Below are 15741 nucleotides of genomic sequence, written 5' to 3'. Positions count from 1 at the left end.
ACACTAATACAAAACCTAACAATAATGTCTGATTGAATGCTAAAAACGTTATGACAGACCGCCTTAAAAAACGGAATGAACATTTTTTTTTTTTTACTGAATGAGACACCCAGAATGTACATGAAAATAAAGAATGTGGGATTTACAATATTAACTATGAACGATAAAACACTGAATATTGACAACATATGAACGTCACATCCCCTCTTGATCGACATATTTTACAATCAAGCGAAACGCAACAAAAATGCAACAAACACAGCGAAATATGAACACGAAGGGTAAACCTCCCCACCTACTATCTGATATATCTGATATATCACTAAACTTTAGAACTTTGTTGTAAAAATCTCCTTCCGCGTCTGTCCCTGACACCCGCATTTCAGGCTGGCCACTCTAGAAACACTCTGTGGAAACGCTCCCACACTGCTTGGTGCCTCGTCTGAGCTGTTGTGACTTAGATTACCATAGTAACTAGTAGGGTTGTACGGTATACCGGTACTGGTATAGTATCGCGGTACTAATGAATAAAAAAGGTACTATACTCTGTTTGAAAAGTACCAGTTTCTGGGCATGACGGCGCGTCGTCACATTGCTGGTTTTGCGAGCAGAAGAGCATATTGGTAGCACACAATCACGGAGTACTTACAAGCAGACACAGTGTGTAGACAGAAAAGGGAGAATGGATGCAGTTTGGCCTAAAAACTAACGATAAATGTGAAGTTATAACACTGAAACGCCCTCAGGAAGAGGTACTTTAAGACATGGCTAGCTAACTAGCGGCGAACGTCCATTCGCAGTCGGCAGTGTTTTAGCTACTTCTAAATCACTAATCCTCGCCTCCATGGCGACAAATAAAGTAAGTTTCTTACAAGTATCATCCCTGCAGGACAAAGAATATCTAAACATGCTTCACTAAACACCGTAGGAGGCTACGATAGCTCATCGCTAACAGCAAGCTAGCACCCTGAATGTAAACAAATGCCATGTGTGGATCTGCACCTAACATCCACTGTAATGATACCAAGTACAGTAGCGTATCTAGTCGATACTACTATGATTACGATTTTTTTTAGCGTCACAAATTTTTTTTTCCTTTTTTTAAATGTCATATTATGTTTATAAACTCAGGAAATATGTCTGTGGACACATGAGGACTTTGAATATTGTGACGACCGGGTGCAGGTGTGCGTTCCCCCAGGGATGCAGATCGGGCTTCGGACACAGCTTGCAGGTACAAAATGATTTATTTAAACATAAATCAGACAGGAACAGAGAAACATGTGCTCATAGCACTTAAAGTACAAAACCAAAAGGGAGCTAGCAAGCCAAAATAGCCTAGTGTGAAAACTAGTCTCTAAAGAGCAGGAAACAAAAGTCGTCAACTGTTGTGTGAACACAAACTACGAAGCCAGACCGACTGGCTGGGGAGGCAGGCTTTAAATAATAATGTCAATCATGAAAAACAGGTGCGCGTCGGGAACACCCGCAGCAGGTGAAAATAATCAGTAACTATGGTAAACAACCTGAGAAGTGCTTAAACAGGAACTAGAAAGAGATCAAGACTAACAGAAAAACACAAGTGACTAGAAAACGGAATATGATCCGGGCAGCGGATCATAACAGAATATGACCAATGTATGATCCTGTAACTACTTGGTATCGGATCGATACCTAAATGTGTGGCATCATCCAAAACTGTAATGTAAAGTATCAAACAACAGAAGAATAAGTGATTATTACATTTTAACAGAAGTGTAGATAGAACATGTTGAAAGAGAAAGTAAGCAGATATTAACAGTAAATGAACAAGTGGATTAATAATCAATTTTTACAGTTTGTCCCTCATAATTTTGACAAAATAGAATGGAAAATGACACAAAATGTTACTGCATAAGTCAGCAGACAAATTAGGAGCCATTGTTTGTTTACTTACTAATAAAAGACAAGTTGTCTAGTATATTCACTATTTTATTTAAGGACAAAATTGTTCTTCGATTGCAATGAGAAACATACGTTTAATGTACTGTAAGATTTTTTGTTAAAATAAAGCTAATAATGCAATTTTTTTGTGTTCCCCCTTATTTAGAAAAGTACCGAAAAGTATTGAAATACATTTTGGTACCGGTACTAGTACTAAAATATTGGTATCGGGACTACCCTAGTAACTAGTATATCATGCAAAAGCGCAGATTTCAACCATTGTAATACTTTGTATAGTTCAAGACTTACGGTCATTTGAAAACATCACTGCACATCATAATGGCAGCAACAGTTTCCATCTTAAAGATCTAAAAAAATTATTTGGGAAGATTGAAATGCTTAACGGGCCGCATGCAGCCCCCGGGCCTTGATTTGCACAGGTGTGCTCTAGTGCAGTGGTTCTCAACCTTTTTTCAGTGATGTACCCCCTGTGAACATTTTTTTAATTCAAGTACCCCCTAATCAGAGCAAAGCATTTTTGGTTGGAAAAAAAGAGATAAAGAAGTAAAATACAGCACTATGTCATCAGTTTCTGATTTATTAAATTGTATAACAGTGCAAAATATTGCTCATTTGTTGTGGTCTTTCTTAAACTATTTGGAAAAAAAGATATACAAATAACTAAAAACTTTTTGAAAAATAAACAAGTGATTCAATTATAAGTAAAGATTTCTACACATAGAAGTAATCATCAACTTAAAGTGCCCTCTTTGGGGATTGTAATAGAGATCCATCTGGATTCATGAACTTAATTCTAAACATGTCTTCACAAAAAAAGAAATCTTTAACATCAATATTTATGGAACATGTCCACAAAAAATCTAGCTGTCATTGTTGCATTTCTTTTCACAGTTCTTTTTGACAGACATTTAAAAAAAATCTCACGTACCCCTTGGCATACCTTCAAGTACCCCCAGGGGTACGCGTACCCCCATTTGAGAACCACTGCTCTAGTGGTACACGTACTACAGTTTGAGAATCACTGGTCTACAACAATCTCCCCCACAAAGATTGCCCCATTCCACGGGAAAAGTGGTCTCTAAGGAGATGTTTTGCCACCAGACCGGCGGACGACTTAATGGTATGCAGGACGTCGTTCACCAACTAAGCCAGGCAACAATAACATTATGTATTGGCACACACCAGAGGCTCATTTAGGGGAAACTCATCCCCTAATGAACCTTTTAGTCACGGCGCATGCGCAATCTCTCATGCCGTCTGCAGTAAGCGCCACCAGCAGCTCTGCTAGAAGCGCGCCTGGACACGCCCGTGCTCGCTCTTCCCTCATCGCGGCCACACGCCTGCACGGCTGCAGGCAATCAACAATCAGCGCACCTGGATCTGATGAGGGCAGACGGCATAAAGACCAGCAGACCCGAAGATCCAGTGCCGGAACATAGTTCACTCCTTGTAGTAAGCATCCTGTCTCTGGCTTCCCTCCTCGTACCTGCTCTCTCTGTGCTTTCCCTTTGCCCGTGTCTTATGTCCTCTGTGTTCCCCTCAGTGTTCCCCCCGTATCCTGTGATCGAGTTGTGTGCCTTGACTTCCCTCCGGACTTTGGACTGCTTCCCTCGATCCTCGACCCCCGCTCGTACACGGACCTCGACGCCTCTCTCCAGCCCCCGACTTCTCGCCTGCCCACGGACTGTCTTCTTGCCTTGCCCCTCTGGACTTTTGAAGGATTCATCCAACACGCACGAACAACACCCTCTGGTAACATTCACATTGTTACACTTGTAGTAGCATACACACCCCAGTACATCATCAGTTTCAATAAACCTATTGAACTGATTCCTGCCATGGTGTTGTCTCCTTCCCCCGCCGTACGTAACACTTTTGGATTAAAGGTAAAACTTTTTCAACAAACCAGTTGCCTCCATTGAAATAATACAAACTCCCACCATCATGCATTCATGGCCTGCATCACTGTGAGAAAACCTGATAATGTCAAGTCGCTAAATATTTATCTGCTATCTTTGTCCTCCCTCCAAGTTTTTCACATTCAGGTTAAATGCTGGCTTTTCTATCTCCCAGGATGCTCGGCTGACACACGGCGTGTTATTTATAGCCTTATGACGCACGTGTCTCGAAAAAGCACCTGCGGGCATCATCAGGACAGAAACACATTTGTCCAGATGACAAGGTGGCGTTGTCATGGTCACACCAGGGGACTCAAAATGCTGGGTTTATCCCCCTCCTGGATGTTATACGGCAGTCCAGGTGGGAACCCAGGTTGCACACCCACACGCACGAATACACACAGAGACGTGTTTGAGGAAAATATCATGACGTGTGTGCTCAAGTGCGTACGAGCATGTGTTTCTGTGTATCTGTTTTATTACAGCATCACTAAAACCGAACACGGGTCAATCCCGTAATGAACTTCACTCTCTTGTAAACATTTTACAGTGCACTTATGTCCAAGCTGCCTGGGATTTATTATTATTATTATTTTTTATGTGTAATGAAATATTTGGGTCATTTTCAAAGAAGAAGGGGTTGGCCAAAGTGCAGTTTGGGGGTCATTTATTGGCCCACTGTTTGTTTTTTATTGGCCCACTGCCCTTTGTAGAGTGAAGATTTAAAACAGCAACACAGCAAAATAGGGGAGAAAGGAAAAGGAGAGAAAGTTGAAATATGGATGACAACATCACTTTGTTGTCACCTTATGAGCTTACTCAAAACACTCAAATCAACTTCTCCCATTTAAATAAATTGAAATCACTCTGAAGATTTTAACATGTAACATGCCTTTAAAAGGGAAAAAAAACATCTATATAATAAATATTGTATAAAAACAAAAAAGAATGCACAAAATACAACTATAGTAGTTTTTTGAAGTAGTGTATGTACAGTAGGTATCTCTTTCCAACTGCTTCTTTTTCAAACACACCATCAGCAGCTAACCAATATTTTCATGGATATATGTCTGCCATTACTTTAACATTCTTGGCTGGGATTAGACACATACCGCTTGAGTATGGTGCAGACTAGCAGTGATACACTCCAACTGCTTTGCCAACTTGGCTACATTCTTTGTCATGTTTTTGATGATTTCTTTCTTTAATTCCATAAATATTATCCACTCCTTCCTCTCAACACCGTCCTTCACACTCAGGTTTTTCTTTCAATAGTTGAAAAAAAATGACGTAGATCTCTAGCTATAAGCTAATGCTAGCAAGTAAGACCAGACGGTTTTCACGGGGTTCAACTAGCTTGTAACACAAATTTTGGCTTGCAACTTAAATCATAACAATTATCAGAGAAACTACTTTTATCTCAAACCACTCTTAAGTAGGGGCCCTCTTAAGTTGAGGTACCACTGCAACACAAAGTTATCTCTAAAACATATATGTTTAGCCCTTTTTAAACTCAATACAAAGTATGAAAATGGCCCCTGCATGCTTCAATAGTTCAGTGGAAATATTTTGAATAGTCTCCCCTGTGAAAGTTGGGTCTGCTAATGTGAGTAACAACTTCACTTTTTTGTTGGTTTTGCTGTCATTAAGCATTTTCCCCCTACGTTTACTGGATTTTATCCTGGCTTCTACTTCACAGAACTTCAAATGTGTGAGAACAGGGCCACCCTTAAGCAGAATTTTATGTGGAGGCCCCCGCCCTCACCTTCCTTTGGAAATGGCAAGACGCCGTTACTCAACATAGCCGCTTAATTGACCGTGTCATAAAATGAAACCACATTACGCAGCAAACTTAACACACAACATGTAGGTGACACAATGACTACTGCTACAGGGGAAGGTATTTGTAAAGCTAAATAACTATTCCTGAAAGCCAATAACAAAATGCATTCTGAGAAGCCTGTATTGCACTTTCTAAACATCCTCAGGACTTGACCTACTAAGATCCAAATAAGTGATAAATAGCGTGTGCACACTTTCAAAATATTAAACCTTTAAACTATTAAGTGTGAGTGTTGCGGGTGATCTACTAAGACTGCATGTACAATTAATAACAAGTACAAAAGTGGTGCGGACCGCCGTTTTTTAAATAAGTATATTGGATGTCTAATGGCTGTCACCACAGAGACACTCAATTCCCTCCACATTTTTTGGCATCTTATTGTCCAACTTGTTTAGTTTTGTCATGTCGTTGACATGCAGCACATACATTTAATATGTACCACATTTTCTTGGCTATATTGAAGTGCAATTTGGAAAACAGAACCTACTTTCAGCATGATCTGGAATAATCCGAGCGCAAGAAAATGCATATTACTAGACTTTTATTCATATAGGCGATATATTAAAATAATACAATTCCTATATAAAAAATAATGATGTACATTAAAAAAAAAAAACCAGCAGACACCAAAACTAATCAATTGAATTTGTTTTAATCAGCCGCTGAATTCATCCAACAGCTATAAAATATAGAATGATATTGATAAATAGATGTGTCATGACCGGCCGTGACTGGCTAAACTTTGTGTATTGTTTTGCCTATGTTTAGGGTTTATGTTTGTTCGTTTTTTTAACTCTTCCTACTGTGAGTGCCAATTGAGCACACCTGCCACACTGTGGAAAATAGGATGCTCACCTGCCAGTTCATTGTATCTCGTGTGACACGATGTTCTGTTTATTCCTAAGATCCTGCATGACCTGTATGACTTAGAGCCTGCCGGTAAATTACAAAGGGGCCGTCTTACCGGCAAGCCGTCAGCAGTCTCTGCATTCTGCGGTCACGCCAACTGCATCTATGTGACGCTGTGAAAATATATCTATTGATCTTTATTTATGGCAGTCAAATATATTGACACGCACACGTAAGGAGGATTCTCTGTCCATCGTTTGTCTTTGCAGCGCGGTCGCCTCCTTTCTCGCAACCATTTGTGCCAGTTTGGATGCACATTTCAAATGTGCTAAATGTAGTCCGAAAGCAGCGGCCACAGAACAGTTTGTCTTGATAAATGTCATTGGGTGTGCTAAATCAGTGTTTTTCAACCACTGTGCCATGGCACACTAGTGTGCTGTGAGATACAGTCTGGTGTGCCGGGAGAGATGATCTAATTTCACCTATTCGGGTTAAAAATATTTTTTGCAAACCAGTAATTATAGTCTGCAATTTATGTGTTGTTGTTGAGTGTCGGTGCTGTCTAGAGCTCGGCAGAGTAACCGTGTAATATTCTTCCATATCAGTAGGTGGCAGCCGGTAGCTAATTGCTTTGTAGATGTCGGAAACAGCGGGAGGCAGTGTGCAGGTAAAAAGGTGTTTAATGCTTAAACCAAAAATAAACAAAAGGTGAGTGCCCCTAAGAAAAGGCATTGAAGCTTACGGAAGGCTATGCAGAATGAAACTAAAACTGAACTGGCTACAAAGTAAACAAAAACAGAATGCTGGACGACAGCAAAGACTTACAGTGCAGCAAAGACGGCGTCCACAATGTAGATCCGAACATGACATGACAATCAACAATGCCCCCACAAAGAAGAATACAAACAACTGAAATATCCTTGGTTTGCTAAAACAAAGTAGATGAGGGAAATATCGCTCAAAGGAAGATATGAAACTGCTGCAAGAAAATACCAAAAAAAGAGAAAAAGCCACCAAAATAGGAGCACAAGACAAGAACTAAAACACAACGCAAAGGAAAACAGCAAAAACTCAAAATAAGTCACAGTGTGATGTGACAGGTCGTGACAGTCCACCTACTTTGAGACAAGAGCTATATTGATGCATGCTTGGTTATGGTTTAAAGTCATATCCAACAATTGCGACGACTTTTTACTGTCAACTGAGTTTAGTTTTTTTAAAGATTTCTGCTGGTGTTGTGCCTCCGGATTTTTTCAATGCAAAAAATGTGCCTTGGCTCAAAAATGGTTGAAAAATACTGTGCTAAATGATTATATTTGCATATCTTTCTCTCAGTATTGCGATAATAATAATAATAATAATAATCATATGTTCTGCATATACATACAGACAAACACGATAGGAGAGAACACACAGAAGATAATACAAATAAGAACAGAAGAAATGAACAAATGAAAAATATGGTGTGACAAAAACAGATCAAAAACTATCTTTGAATCTCAGTAAAACTAAAATAATGCTATTTGGTAACAGTAGAAGAGAAAATCAAACACAAATACAGTTAGACCAGGGGTCACCAACGCGGTGCCCGCGGGCACCAGGTCGCCCGTAAGGACCAGATGAGTCGCCCGCGGGCCCGTTCTTAAAAAAAAAAAAAAAAAAAAAAAAAAAATTAAATCTACATAGAAAAAACACAAGATACACTTTCAATCAGTGCATCAACCCAAACAACCTCCCCCATGCACACACATCCACACCCACTCACACAAAAGGGGTTATTTCTTTCTGCTACCAATATTCTGGTTCCCACAACATAGACAACACATCTGCAAGGGACACAGTCCCTGAAGCACACATGATTGTATAGGCTGCTGGTCCACTAACATTTTCATTAATTACTATTTTTTATGTAATTATTTTTATATTGTTTTACTTTCTTTTTTATCCAAGAAAATGTTTTTTATTTATTTATCTTATTTTATTTTATTTTTTAAAAAAGGGCCTTATCTTCAACAGACCAGGTTGTCAATGAAATTAGATTTGTTTAAAGGGTTTTTTAAACCAGGCCCAGTCCAGATAATGTCCAAGTCGGACTCAGCAACACACACCTTCATTCATGTACACAGAAAAAAATTAGGGAACACAACAGATTGCATATAATTTATAAACAAAATTACATTTTCAAAATAAGCATTTATGTACAGTCCAGATTATGTCCAGGTCACTCAAATTAGGGAACACAACAACAGATATCATATAATCTATAAACATAATTATACTTTCAAAATAAGCCTTTGAGGACTTCTCATCTTTTTTTTAAAATGTTTTTTGGCATCATTATCGTTTTCAACCATGTAACTTTCTAAAGTTAGAAAATACTGAATAAATGTTTTAAAGAAAGTAATACTAAGTGAATATCTGTTTTTGGCCTTAAAAATAAACATTTTACCGAGTACTATAATTAAATTGACTAAATCATGATTGTCAATGAACTCTCCTAAAATAACAGAAACCACATTAAGCTTCATAAACAAACCAATCCTTAAACACATTTTTTCAACTTCCACCCAAAACAAAGACACAATATGACAATACCAAAACAAATGCAGGGTGGATTCAGGCTCCTGACAACAAAATCGGCAATCATCTGACTCTGTTGTATTCCATAATTTTAACATTTTCCCTGTGGGTAAGAAGTTATAAATAATTTTAATTTGAAAATAACGATTTTGCACATCGATAGTGGTTTTATAGATTAGTTTGAATATGGCATCCCATGGCAACGGGCAGTCAAAAAAGTCCTCCCATTTTCCATTTGTGTTGTATGAGGCAGCCTTCAAAGATTTCTTTATTAAATAAAAATTATATATGTTTCTATTTATTTTAGTTCCTTTTTGCCAACTAGAATTTCTTATTAGAGGTTTACAAACTAATAATTTAGTAGTTCCATAATTAATTATTTGTTTCCATCTTTTCCCAATTACTCCAGTTAGTTGATAAAATGAAAAGCTTGAGCAAGCATCACCATACATAGCTCTAAATTCATCATACTTCATAATTTTACCATTCTCATTGATAATATCATTGACAAAAATGATTCCTCTTTCAAACATATTTTTCCAAAAGAAAGGCTTTCCATCTATTACAATATTAGAGTTCATCCATATTAACTGCTGCAAAATATCGTCTCTTTTTTTCTGGCACATAAAATTGAAAACACCACTATGAGTGGATTGTTTCCTTTATGAACCCCGCCATGTTTCCCAGCAGACTCTCTGGGAGGGGATCACTTGTAAAAAAGGATACAATTTTATTTTGATACAGTACATGTTTTTTGTCCAACAGGACATTTGTGTACCACTCAATGTTTAAATACATCTTTGGAACAATTGATGCTTTTAAAGACAGACACATAGCTTCAAGGTTGAGAAGTTTCAGGCCCCCATATTCTTTACTGCTCGCTAGTGTTACCATATCTGAGTTATTGTGCAGAAATATGCGGAAACAACTACAAATGTGCACTTCATTCACTAACTGTTTTACAAAAAAGATAATACATAATGTTGGATATAGAGAACATACTAACCCTTTATTTATTAAATCACAAATATTGAAATTCAACGATTGGATGCTTTTGCAAACGGCTAAAATTATGTCCAAAGCAAACTATAAGCTGCTACCCAAGACTGTACAACAATTCTTCTCAACAAAAGAGGAGAAATATAAACTTAGAGGAAAATCTCAATTAAAACATTTGTATGCTCGTACAACACTTAAAACCTTTAGCATATTTGTATGTGGAATTAAATTAAGGAATCAAAGAAATCAAACAAAGCACCAATATGATAAAGTTTAAATGACTGTTCAAACTACAAGTGTTCACAAAGTACACAGAACAAGAATTATGATGAACATCCTGAACCCTTTTTTTTTTCTTTTTTTTTTTTTATTGAGACAAAGATTATTTACTGTATGTATTTAATATTTGTTTGCTTACTATGGTATATTATTTATTTATTATGTATTTATTCACTGTTCTGTTACAGAGAACAAGGAAATTGGATACAATTGCTATGGTATGAAAATGGGTAGGGTTAAATAAGCTCTGCTTCTTCCTACTCCTTTTCAGACGTGCTGTAATGAAACAACTGAAAATGTGTGATGCATTACATTGTATCATATGCATATTGGATATAAACTGAAACTGAACTGAACTGAACTGATATATGGATTGCGTTCTCTATTTTACTCATTTGAGATGCAATTCTCTGCACACAAGCTTAGTAAATCAGCTTTGTATGCGCTATTAAGTTTGCACATGTTTTAATACATGCAAAACTCTAGTAGATCACCCCAAGTTGCACCGTAAGTAAGGTTGTGGTTTTGTTTAATGAGCTCTGGACCCTGTGTGTGCGCTAGGTCATCAAAATTGGGTACTGCGCCCCTTGCTGGGTAAGGTACCCCCTGTAGTTCAAGTGCCTGGTCAGCATGTATGTCGGGGGAACCCTAACTAAGAACAAATATGAATATTGCTGCTATGGAGGGAGTGTTACCTATGTGTGTGTTCCTTTATCGGAAATTTTTATGAAGGAAATAATTCCTGGTAGGAGTTAATGGATAATATTTGGATATGAATAATTCAGTTCACATTTTTATACTCTATTTGTGGGAAATATTGTAACATATTTTTTAGCTGGGTTGAGTTTTCAGTCATTTGTATTCTTTTTTCAATGCTTTAACAGCACAATAACTTTCTTGCAAAATACTAGAAAAATAGTCTTCAAATAATAATAATAATACATCTGGAATACTCTGTACATATCAGGTGTGTGTACACTTAAACTAGGCTACTTAACAAAACAATGAACCAGAAAATTGCATACAATTGTTGCTGCGTTTCCTTTGACTCTGACTCATTTTGTGGGTTTTTCAGACAGTGTGACTCCAGCCACAAAACTTCAAATCAGTTTTTTGTCGCTCACTTGAAAGGCCCGTTCAAAAGACTTGACTCGTTCGTGAACGTCACGTCGCTAAAACGATTCCCACTTCTGACACAAAATTGTAATAGAAAAAATGATGTCCTAACTCCTAAGAACTTTAGAAGTTTATTACTTGAAAGAGCCGTTCAAAAGACTCAACTCATTCGTCAACGTCACATCTCTCTCAACAAGGCATCCAACTTCTGACACCGTATTGTTGTGGTGAAAATTCTGTCTCAACTCCTAAGAACTTGAGCAGTGTGATACCGTCGCAAAGAGGTCAGATAACATGTTGCATGAGAGCTCAGCGGCCAAGAGTTTCTTTATAACGCACGAAAACATTTCCTATGACTACTCAGGTAGCATGGGAGCTGTACGCTATAAATGTTTGAGTGACAGAAAAAAGGGGAAGCTCAAAGGTCATCTAAACGTTTTCAATCATGAGTGATGGAATGATTTGTTTTCATTGCCTTAACTAAATAGTCAATGCAATAATGTTGTCAAACAATGTTTTATGGTTTTATATGCAAACTATCTTGGTTCAAACATTGACAAGCAGCTTCTGGAGTTAAGTGTCGTAAATAATGACTTTTTACAATGTTGTGTTTCAGTATATCAGTTCCTGCAGCAAAATGTTTCATTTTAACTCTCCAAAAAGTTCATGAAATCTGGGGTTCCCAATCACTGTACAGCAGCACATTACTATGCCTCTGTAAATGATTACCGGTACATCTTTTTAAATATTTTTTTTAAAACTTTATTTCAAAATTAATAAAAATAATAACAATCAAAAAAACTTTTTTGAATTTGAAAACATATTTTATTTTACTCCAAATAATAATTGTGTTCCACTAATTGAGGTCAGATTTCACACTGAGTAAGTACCTTTGTAAGTAAATTGAGAAAACAATATTCTTTCAGTAGGTGTATATTTTGTGATATTTTCATCGTAAAATATGTGGCCTCTTCCAAAGCTAAAAACAGAAATCCTAATTTAACAATTTCAATAATGATCTACATTTCATAATTAGCCACCAACAATAGAGCATTTTTGGTCTACATTTCGTACCATTGGTATTGTGTCGTTTGAACTACAAATGCTCGAACATTAAATAAAATACCGGACCCACGCAAAGACCTTTGGGTAAGTCTTTACCATGTATAGAAACATCCACAGACGTCACAACTCACAGGTCTGAAAAATTCCAAGATTGTTTTATAAACATATTCAAACATTGATCCTGTAAATAATGTAAATAATTCAATGTATATACTCTGATGATTATCTTGTGTGATGACTGTATTATGATGTTAGCATATATTTGATAGTATATATCTGTATCATGAATCAATTTAGGTGGACCCCGGCTTAAACAAGTTGAAAAACTTATTCGGGTGTTACCATTTAGGGGTCAATTGTTTACGGAATATGTACTTTACTGTGCAATCTACTAATAAAAGTTTCAATCAATCAAAAAAAAAAAGGCTCGGGTTCTTTCTGTGTGGAATTTGCATGTTCTCCCCGTGACTGCGTGGGTTCCCCCCGGCTACTCCGGCTTCCTCCTAGGAGGTGAGGGGAGCAGTGAGCAGCAGTGGTGGCCACGCCCGGGAATCATTTTTTGTGATTTAACCCCCACTTCCAACCCTTGATGCTAAGTGCCAAGCAGGGAGGTAATGGGTCCCATTTTTATAGTGTGTGAATATTGTCTATCTATCTGTGTTGGCCCTGCGATGAGGTGGTGACTTGTCCAGGGTGTACCCCGCTTTCCGCCCGAATGCAGCTGAGATAGGCTCCAGCACCCCCTGCGACCCCGAACGGGACAGGCGGTAGAAAATGGATGGAGGGAAGGACTGATTCAGATCCCAAACACACATAAGCATGTACCGTCAGGTTAGAAAAGTTGGTTTTGCGTGATAGGGCCCCATTAAAGCAGCATTCTGTGATTAATCTACATTCATACAATATTTTTTGTGACTAATCACTTGAGTTAACTTGGTATTTTTTCACGGCCTTAATCAACTTTTTTTTTTGTGTGTGTTTTTGCATAACTCTACTGTGAAGGTGTCCTTTGGGCAAGGCATTATTTCAAACAAGGTAAGGGTGGAGAAAACCACATGGATATTGATTCTTAAATGTGACAAGTGAGGCCTGCAGGTATGGCTGTGAGCAGAGCCGGCCCAAGGCATAAGCGTACTAAGCGCTTGCTTAGGGCCCCGCGGCCACCAGGGGCCCCCCAAAAGCAATTAACAAAAAATTCTTATTTTTTATTTTTTGCATGTACGAGTCTGACTGATGATTTTTAAATGATCAAAGATATGTTATTGTACAAAAACACAATTTTAGGTCAACAGAGTGCTGCTGCTGATCTAGGCCTAGTGATTCTTCCTGCCTCTCTTTAAATGTAAAGCTGCCTCTGCTGCACCTGTGACGTTTGCCGCCTGCCGTGCAATGCCAGTGCGTACTGGGCATCAAAAGCGCAGATAGAGGCAAAACAATGTCACAAAAAAGGACATATCCTTCAGGTGCAGAAAAAAGGAAGAAGAAGAAAGTGGAAGAGGAGAAAAAATGCCATGATAAAGGTATGTTTGCATGACTTGGTAATAAAAAGTTTATCAAAGAGATTTGTAGCTGTAATTAGCTTTAGCTAGGTGACGTTAGCTAGCTAGCGCGGTGCTAGCAATATGTTTTTAGCATATGGTTACTTGTGAGATATGTTGTTTGCACAAATTGTTTGCAGCAGAGCACGGTAATTTATGTGAGTAAAATAAACATTATTTTTTACATCAACTCATAAGTTATGTGAAACTTCCCCAGGAGCATTGTTAAAATACTTTGGAGGCACAGAATCAGCCCAGAGCCAGTCCACATCCTCAGGCTCAACTGTGAGTGATGAATCAGGTGAGGAAAAGACTGTCACCATACAGTATACATTTAATTTCTTAGTATAAACATTACACCTGAAGGGAAATTAATATAGTCCAAGTATCTCATTGATATGTGTGCCTATATGTATGTATGTATGTATTTCATCTTAGGTCAATCTCCATCCTCTACAGTGCTCTCTCACACACCTCCATCCTTTGTGCCCACTGTCCCCTCCATGTCTGAAACCACAGCTGATTTATCTAGTAAGTTAACTGCAACACACCCTTTATAATTGCTCATTGTACTGCAGAACATTCTGAGATTAATACTTATGTCCAACAGTGCAATTTAACGACGTTATAGGTCCTTCTTTTTTAGTCATTGTCTTTCTTTGGTCACTTCCTCAGCAACTTCCACCACAACGTCCCCTTCACACCATGGACCATCATCAGCTCCGCCAGTTGACCCAGCTGAGTGGGCTTCTTTCCTCTCAGATTCAGACAGGACTGAGCAGGTGATCAGAGGACCACTGTCTATTAAGGAGAACTTTTCATTCCCCATATATTTGTTTGTAAACCGTTATGTTACCTTGCTTCTGGTAACTCTGTTCATTAATATTATTTAAGTATTTGCTTGATATTTAATTTAATTATGTGGTTTTTTGTACAATTGAATTTGTTCCTTTTTATATATATTTAAGTGATTTTATTGTTGCACTTTATTGTTTTTCTTGCACTACAAATTATTTTTGCACATTGCTGTTTCAGGTTTTTGTTACCAAAAATAATAAAGTGAATCAGAATCAGCTTTATTGTCCAGTTATGTTTAACACACATGGAATTTAACTTTAGTAGACTGCGCTCTCTTTGTACAAAGTAAACATTAAATATGAAAAATTAACTAAAAATATAAACTAGTAATTAAAGACTAATGTGTACAAGACTCATGAGACAAGATGACACTTTTACTGTAAATACAAAGCTTTATCACTTGGACTGTTCAACCCCAGGCCACTCTTGTAGCTGAATGTTTTCTACAATTTAAGATTAGGAACCATATGTGGCACTCTGGACATCATTCGTTCATTCCTTGGTATTATTTATGTTCTTAACTGGGCCACCCCCATATCTTTATAAATGACATGTCATTTGTAAAGACATGCCAGGCTGACAATAGGATAATGTAAACAACACTGCCAGAGCCGCAATGAGTTTATAGTAGGTGTGTGAATGATCAACAATCAATATTATTGGCAGAAATAGAGGGCCCCAAAATCAAATTTTGCTTAGGGCCCCATGGAGGCTTGGGCCGGCACTGGCTGTGAGGCAGGGCGTTGCAGAAAAGGAAAAAAAAATTATGCTC

At 37.8% G+C, this 15741-nt stretch overlaps 1 long non-coding RNA gene across 1 annotated transcript; it reads left to right on the top strand.

The window, feature by feature from the left end:
* Nucleotides 1-1136: 1136 nt before the first annotated feature.
* LOC133660673 (uncharacterized) lies at nucleotides 1137-3765 on the top strand. The gene is made up of 4 exons (XR_009827863.1): nucleotides 1137-1234; nucleotides 2836-3064; nucleotides 3224-3396; nucleotides 3488-3765. It is a non-coding gene; the product is annotated as an uncharacterized LOC133660673 (long non-coding RNA).
* Nucleotides 3766-15741: the final 11976 nt, after the last annotated feature.

Source organism: Entelurus aequoreus, linkage group LG11 (genome assembly GCF_033978785.1).
Source record: "Entelurus aequoreus isolate RoL-2023_Sb linkage group LG11, RoL_Eaeq_v1.1, whole genome shotgun sequence".
NCBI classification, from domain to species: Eukaryota; Metazoa; Chordata; class Actinopteri; order Syngnathiformes; family Syngnathidae; genus Entelurus; species Entelurus aequoreus.
The sequence above is the reverse complement of the archived record's forward strand: the minus strand, read 5'-3'. Positions and strand labels throughout refer to the sequence as shown.